An 8,661-nucleotide genomic window follows, 5' to 3' on the forward strand; every position below is an offset into this window, starting at 1 on the left:
CTCGAGAAGCTGACATAAGAACTCCTACTTACATGACATAAATTCAATTCCAAATGTCATAACTTGGTCTGTTTCAATGACCACTTTTACTCAACCGTCATAATTTTACTAGGAAAAGTGTCAAGAAGTAAATCGGATTATGATAGTTTTAAGGAAAGCGCCAATAACTAAACACTAAAAAATGTCAAGAAGTAGCATGCGTAACGACAGTTCTTTGAAAACCGTCATAATCTTGTCTCATTTTTCTTTTCTTTTTTCGCACCCGTAGTGTATATATCCTGCAAATGTTTTTGCTCCACAAATTTTCCTACAAATCTGGAGATACCCAGTAAACCCATGAATACATACACCCTAACAAATCAAACTCCATTACAAAAACTAGAATCATATATACTTTTATTACCAACATAAATCACCTACTCCAACAACTTGTTCATATTACATGATGTATTCACAAAGAAAATAATAAATAACTCGAACAAAGTCGCATAATCCTAATAATTCAATTTACATAACTCATCCAACAAAATACAAAGCAACTGATGATACTGATCCACCTCAAACAAACTTAAGCGAGATACCAAGCTGGTGTTTCCTTATAACTCTTTCCTTTCTCGAACGCCACTGATTCATAACCTAGAAAACAATATGAAGAATAATTATTAAACTAAAAATGTAATTATATGTTAGCTTGTTTAATAAGTATACTAAAAATGAAATTATATAAGAATCCAAAAAGAATGCTAGCTAAAACAACAGTCGTTGCCGTCCGATATTTCTACAGAAACAACAGTCTTCAATAGTATACCGAGTCTATGTAGCGCAACTTTTTAAAAAGAGAGATGGTACTCCACTGTGTCAACCTGCATTTGTTTTATGCCTAAGTGAATATAAAATCTTAGGACATGATAAAAGCTAAATAGGAAGAGACCTTTGAGCACAAACCTGAAATGCATTCCCAAGGGCTTTATATCTGTCAGTTTGACTAGTGCCACCACCCCTAGTGGGGTTCTCTGGATATCCCATAATCATCTCTAACTCGTTGGGCTCAAGAGGTGCTGCCTTATTCTTCCCTGTCCACACCAAATTCCATTTCCTACATTCGTAAAGAACATACTTTTGAGTCTTAAAGGGCGACCATCATCCCAACATTCAAGCGCATCTTTAATTCGTTGTGTTGTTTTTGCACTTTCAATGCAAGTACGCAAGAAGTTAAACTTTTGTCTACGGTCCCATGATGGCCACCATTTCTTAGTTACTGGTAACGCTTCCTGAATTGTAAGTGGAGGAACAGGTTGGAGAGGCTATCTGTTGTGGATTGGAAGGTTGTGAACATACCTCTTTTCCGTGCAGCTGCACTAAAATGCATCGAGTCAACAAATTCAGGTTCAATCTCATATAGGAAGCGAGAAATTTTACTACAAATCCCTTTCAAAGTACATGCCACATTTTCAAAATAAAAGTAAGGAGGTCCAATGGCTGCATCTAGGAGCTTCCTCTGGAACATTGGCCTTGGCTCATTTGGGACTCCAAATCCGATCATGAACTTCGGTATGTGAATTACATCCTCCTCTTCTAGGCATACTTTTTTATAATTCCTGTATTCCTTTGCTTTCCTTATTCTAATTTGTATTTTTCTCTCTAATCTGTCATCTGCATCAAAGAGATTTTTCCTCTTCTCAACTCAGAGCGAGAACATCCAATTGTAATATCTGAGTCGGTCTATAAAAAATAAAAATAAATAAAAAATAGTTGTTATGAAGAACAAGAACAAGGTCTACTAGGTACTACTTGCACCTTTCAACCAAAAGAATAATATTGATTATATTCTGCTTTCGCTAATGAAAAAATTAAGTGCACCAAGGAAAAATTAGAATATCAAACACAAGTGAATGTCTACCAAGCGCACAACATCATCTTGAATTTGACGAGGTGGTTCTCGTATAGGAGAACCAACTTCCTTTTGCACTCGAGCAGCATATATAAAATCTATCAGATCTGTAACTAAGGTGTCAGGACCTGCAAATATATAAACTTATTATGGAATCAAAATAGAGAAGGAAATAGCTATAAAAAGTAAATATTTTTGACAGTACAAAAGGAATTCATACAAGTAGGAATAAGTAAATACATTTTGAGCCTCTAGAAGCCGTTTGTGAGGCAGCTGATAACCAATTAGCCACGACAAACACTTATACACATGTTATATCCTTCCACAATGGTCTGAAGAAATCAGAAATAACTCGCTCCTTTTCTTTTAATAGGTAATATAATAAAACACTAAGACCATCTAAAATCTTATGCATACAAGTTCTAAAAACATAAAGATCAACATTGTAACTGCTAGATACACACCACATGCATCAATAGCTGAAGAAGACTCATCTATTGAGAAATCCATATCAATCAAGTGTAACAATTTCTTCTCATTGTCTGGCAGAAGTCCAACATCCTCCTGGCACAAATAGTCACTTAATATGGAGAAGAATAAATTGTTTTATCAAGATTTAACTATAGTATATAGCTACAAGTCTCTGTGTTTCACTGTAAAGGGCTTAAGTAGATAGAGAAACACGTATAGACAACAAATATAAAACCAGAAAGTAGTTCCTTTAAGCTTACATACCGGACTGCTGATGAGCATAATATATACTTTATTGTCTATGGTTTACATTGTGACTGAAGTAAAGGAGATCATGGAAGTAGAGGTCTGGAAAAACTAATATAAAAGAGGTTATATGAGGCAGCAACTCTGTGCTCACCAAGTGCAATAACAAAAGATACTAGACTTCAGTTAGTAAGATATAGATGACCAATGTCATGCTTAAGTATTAGCCTTCAACTTAGATGTCTAAGCAGACATGTAGTATGTCGGGGCAAAAATTGTAAGCTATAGATCTACCAAGACACTCTTGTGAAAGGTACGGTACTGAGTGTACCAATAGAACAAAGGAGTAATGGATTCACATATATAGAATAACTAATGGATCCACCTAGAGTAACCCTTGCATTTCTAAGATGAGTGTATGACTATGAAATGAAGACAGTAAGGACAAGGCCTACTAAACTCCAAGTCATACAATGCTAGCAAATTCCAATTGTATCTAATGCCCACTAACTGTTAATAATACAACACTTACCATATACAACACTCACCATATCAACTGTTAATCATGACAATAATAATACAACACTCCCCATATCAACAGAATACATGCATTGATGCATACAATCTACATTTTTTACTATAGGTAGTTGAACAGATAATGTGCCCCTTTCATATTAACGTCACTGAAAAAATTCATCTCTAAACCGCATGCCATTAAGAATTATTTGTAAAAATAAAAATAGTGCAGCACTTTCTCTAATTTCTATATATCATCTAAAACAATCTTTAAGACTAAAGAAATTTAATGAAATAAAAAACATCAAATAACAAACAAACACAGAAAAAGGGTGAGATTTCAGTTGGGGCTTCGTGGTGGGTACCTTAGCATTTAGGGCAAGTAATTATGAAAGCAACAATTAGTTTGAAGTTGAGATCTTTTTGGCTTTTGAATATTCTCTGCATCTTTACCTCTCGTTTTTCTGTTTTCCACTCCTACGCTTGAAAACTGAGTCGTTCTTCTCAAATTCGCCTCTTCCCATTTTAAGTTCGAGTGCAAATCTCCTTCTTCTCGATTGTTTCAAGACACGTGTGATTTAGATAGAGAGAGAGAGCTTAGCTAGGGTTTCAAGTAGCAGAGGAGGTGGTTTTGTTGTTACGGAGGTGGAGTCGAGGGTTGGAGGGTTGGGCTTCTTCTCAATCCCTTTTAATCTCAAGAAGAAGGCGGCGAATAATTAAAGGCTTTCTCTGATTTTTTGTTTGGTTTGGTTTTTACTGATTAAGGGTTTTCTTCCAAAGACGTGAGCCTTGAGTTGTTGACGCTTCGATTAAACGCACCAACAACCCGTAAGTTTTTCACTTTTTCTTCTTGGGTATTTCTCATGACTCCTTAACCACTCTTGACGCTTGACAATAAAATAAAAACACTAATTTAAGGGTCCCTGAATAAAATGTTAACCAGCCAAATGTTTGATGGTTTAGGAAATATGGGGGTTATCGGTTGTGCTAGAACCGTCAAAATAATTCTTGATGGGCATATCTTACTTTCGTCAGAAATAGAACTATATCAGCTGATGGTTTTGCCAACTAAGTCATAAATTATAATGACATATGTGTTGGTTACGTCAAAATTGGACAAAACCATCAAGAAAATTTTAAGTACTTTGGTTTATTATATTTCTGACTTGACTATTTTAGGACACCCATCATCAAATTATCAAATTTTCTTGATGCTTGTGTTAGACGCGACATAATGTTGCAACAACCGTTATAAAACCATCATATTTTCTTGACGCTTGTGTTATACGCGACATAATGTTGTAACAGCCGTTATAAAACCATCATATTTGCTTGACGCTTGTGTTATACCTGACATAATGTTGCAACAACCGTCATAAAAATTTTACCAAAATACTTATCTTGACGGTTTTCAATAAAGCCATCAAAATAGATGAAAAACATGCGTCATAATATGTCTTTTTTTTAGTAGTGTAGGGAGATGGTATATGGTGGGAATCTCGACCCTCTTTCATGAAAAATTTGGAGAACCACTATACTACCTATTTTCGTTTTGTTAACTAGATAACCATATTCTAGTAATGACCCTGTATTCCTATTTCTATTTCTATTTTGTTACTTTAGATTCCATGTAACTCTTATTCTTTTATTAATCAATTACCTTTAGCCAAAAAAAAAAAAAAACGCCCTCCTGGACGACTCCGACCTAGCAGGGTCTTTAATGTGCAACATGCCAGAATGCTTAGACGACCTGTACCACAGAATCGACAAGTACATCAAGTACGAAGAATAGATGGCCCAACGCAAGGGCAATAAAGTCCTCGCAGTAAGAGCATTTGCAATGCAGGGGGTTTCAAGGGGTTTGTGACTATAGTCACCAGCTTTGGCCAAAAACTGCATTGCGTGATTATCTGGTGAATATTTTGCCCAGTTGATTTCAAGGTGAAACTCATCATCGAGATAGTGGCTGACTTGTTAACTTCGGACGGGATGTTGGATTCCGTCTGGATTACAAAACTCACCAGACGGAATCCAACATCCCGTCTCGCTATATTTCTTTTTTCCAGACGGAATCAAACATCCCGTCCGGAGTCCTAACGGCTAGTTCACCAAAGGTCAGAAAGTCAGAACGGTAAAAAACGATCAAAATAAAAAACTTTGGTATATATACAACATTTCTTTCATTTCAACTCACACTTCCAACAATCATATATCATATTTCTTCTTCCTTAAAATCAGTTCTTCAAAAAAACAAAATATCAAATGGCATCAACTCAAGCATCTCAAGCAAGTGGTAACATTCAAGTAAAAGCAAAAACTCACTTCAGCATGTCCGAAGATCAAACTCTATGTCTTGCTTGGATAAAAATTAGTGAAAACTCCATTGTTGGTGCTTTCCAAAATGCAAAAGAATTTTGGAATCGTGTAGCAAACGAGTTCAATCAAGCACGTGGGTCGGATAGGTCTTCCGATTCAATTAGTGGTAGATGAAAATATATTTAAAAAATGATGAACAAGTTCGTAGCAATTGTGAATGCGGTGGAGGCTCGACATGCAAGTGGTACAACAATACAAAGCCGAGTAATTACAACGTTGTCAATTTGGAATTTATTGATTATCTTAGTCTTAGTCTAATTATTTCCGTCTTAGTCTAATTATCTTAGTGTATTTATTATTTCCATTTTAGTTTTAGTCTAATTATTATCTTAGTCTAATTATTATTTTAGTTTAATTATCTTAGTCTTATTTTAGTAATTATTTTAGTCTAATTATTTCTATTTTATTTTTTAGTTGTCCGAGGCAAGAATGACGTACCAACTACAAGAAAAAATGGCTTTTTCACTTGATCATTGTTACATTATACTCAAGGATAATCCAAAGTGGAGTAACGTTTTTGAGGCAAGGTCATGCAGCCCCACAAAGGGAAAAGGTCGCAAAAATGATGGTGAAGATTCAACTTCTAATTCACCAAGTGTTGGTGGAGTTGAATTGGAGGGTTCTCAAGAAATAGAGCGTCCTTAAGAAATGGAGCGTCCTCTTGGATCGAAGAAATCCAAGTTCAAGAGGAACCAAGAAACATCAGTTGGTATGTTGGAGGGTTACTTTACACGTTTAGAGGATATATTTTCACAGGATGCAAATGAAACACAAAAATGCTTAGAACTTAGGGAAAGGGAATTTGCATATGGTCAAAGAACTGTGATGGCAAGAGAAGAAAAAAATCGGATTCAAATGGAAAAAAATCAAGTTCAATTGGAAAAAAATCGGCTTCTAAAGATGCAATATGAAGCTAAGATTTTAGAGACTGATACAAGTGTCATCCATCCCGATACCGCTTTTTTAATCGAGCAACAACAAGCTGAAATACGTGCTGAATGGGCAAGGGCTAGAGGTGGTTCTAGCTCTAACTAAGCGTATGTAATATCTAGTATTTTATTTTAATTAAAGCACTATGTATTTTAATTAATGCACTATGTATTTTTATTTCATTGTATTTTTAATTAATGCACTATGTATGTTCTTTCCAATATAATTATTTTCATAGAAATACAATTAAAAACAGTGAGATAAAAATACAACTCATTAAACACATAAGAACTTATTGGAATTACATTAGGAAATACATAGGAAATACGTTGGAACTTAATAGTTCATGTTAGGAAATACATAGGAAATACTTTGGAACTTCATATGTCACGTTAGGAAATACATAGGGAATACATAGGAAATACACTTTCATTTCCATTTTAATTTTCGCCTCCTTTTCCCTCCTCTGGATCCGACCAATTTGGATCATAAATTGGTACCGGATCTGCTGTTTCTTCAATGCCAGTCTAATTAAAAACATGCTCAACTAAGTCCTTTTGAAGATTAGTATGTATAACTTCATTTTTTATCTTATTTCTTGCTTTAATCATCTTATAGACAAAATGAAAACCATCCTCTTCCTGAAAGAGACCAGGTATTGTTTCTTTCCTCTGACCTTTCTAATTCCAAACTCCACTTTCACGTTCATTCTCAACAATCATATTATGCATTATAATGCATGCCTTCATTATGTCTCCAAGAACAACAACACTATGACAAAGCGCAAAAGCCTTAACAATATGTCATCATGCCTGCAAAACTCCAAACGTCCTTTCAACATCCTTTCTTGCAGCTTCTTGACGTTGAGTAAAAATCTTTTCATGCTTATTTCTTGGATAACGAATGGCTTGAACAAATGTGCCCCATTTTGGGTAAATACCATCAGCAAGATAATATCTCATATTGTAGTCATTACCATTCACATTAAATGCAACAGCAGGAGCCTCACCTTGCTCTAATGATTCAAAAACATGAGAACGATGAAGCACATTAATGTCATTATGCAAACCTGGCAATCCGAAGAAGCAATGCCAGATCTAACAGTGTTTGTCTGCAACGGCTTCAAGTACCAAAGTTGGTTCCTTCTTGTACCCTACATGTGTTCCAGTCTATCCACTTGGACAATTCTTCCACACCCAGTGCATACAGTCGATTGATCCAAGCATTCTTGGAAAACCCCTTGCCGCATTTTCAGCTAATATCCTAGCAGTGTCTGCCTCAGTTGGTCGTCTTAAGTACTCTTCCTCAAACGCCGTGATTATTGCCTTGCACCAACGCTTCATAGATACATTTGCTGTGGAATCTCCAATTTGTAAATACTCATCCATTGAATCAGAAGAACAACCAGTTGCTAATTGTGCAACTGCAACTAGTCCCTTCTGTAACCCAGAAATTGCTTGCCGGCCCAATCCATCCACCTTGTCTTTAAAGTAATCGTCGAATGATGCAACAGTTTTCAACATATACATAAAAAGCTTTCTTGTCATCCTGTACCTTCGTCTAAACTTATGAGGAGGCCACCTACACGGTGTTGTGAAGTAATCCCTCATTATTTTTTGTTTACTGAAATCACCACCATCTCTAAATGTGTACTCTCTGCCCTTCACAGATCCACCGCGTTTGTCTGTATCCACATCTTCAAGTTCAATGACTACTTAAGTCATTAATGCCCCAGCAGTGGATAATAACTGCAACCTCCTCCTCCTCCTTCGCCTCATCATATCATTATGCTTATCTCTTACTCTTTCCATGTAGTCATCTTCAGCCGAAGTACCAGAAGACAACCCGGTAAAATCAGAAGACGAACTATTACTACTAGATCCTCCCCATAACCTTTGGTTAAATGCAATTCTTTCTTCTCTTGACATTTTTTCTATTTTTAGCTTGGTTGTGGGGAAGAAGATGGCTGTTTGTTTGTTTGATCTAAAAGAAAGAAGAGTAAAACGAAATATGAAAGGTAAGGTCACATGTGATAAGGTCGCATGTGATCGATTTTGGTCCACTCTCCAATTGACAACACATTTTATCAGATTTTTTTTTCACTCTCCAAGTGACAACACATTGTATCCAAATGTCTATCCAAATGTATCCTCAATAATTCTAATTTATGGCCCACCATTCACAAATCTAATGTATGGAATAGTAAAAGGCGTAGTGGGAAGGAACCATGA

At 35.8% G+C, this 8,661-nt stretch overlaps 1 pseudogene across 1 annotated transcript; it reads right to left on the reverse strand.

The window, feature by feature from the left end:
* Nucleotides 1–374: 374 nt before the first annotated feature.
* Nucleotides 375–4,501, reverse strand: LOC147516783 (DNA (cytosine-5)-methyltransferase DRM2-like; annotated as a pseudogene). The gene is made up of 5 exons (XR_015213042.1): nucleotides 4,475–4,501; nucleotides 2,356–2,455; nucleotides 1,873–2,019; nucleotides 946–1,683; nucleotides 375–636 (listed from the first exon to the last, which is right to left on the reverse strand). The product of XR_015213042.1 is annotated as a DNA (cytosine-5)-methyltransferase DRM2-like (transcript).
* Between the last annotated feature and the right edge of the window lie 4,160 nt (nucleotides 4,502–8,661).

This window comes from Coptis chinensis, chromosome 2 (genome assembly GCF_015680905.1).
Source record: "Coptis chinensis isolate HL-2020 chromosome 2, ASM1568090v1, whole genome shotgun sequence".
Lineage (NCBI taxonomy): Eukaryota > Viridiplantae > Streptophyta > Magnoliopsida > Ranunculales > Ranunculaceae > Coptis > Coptis chinensis.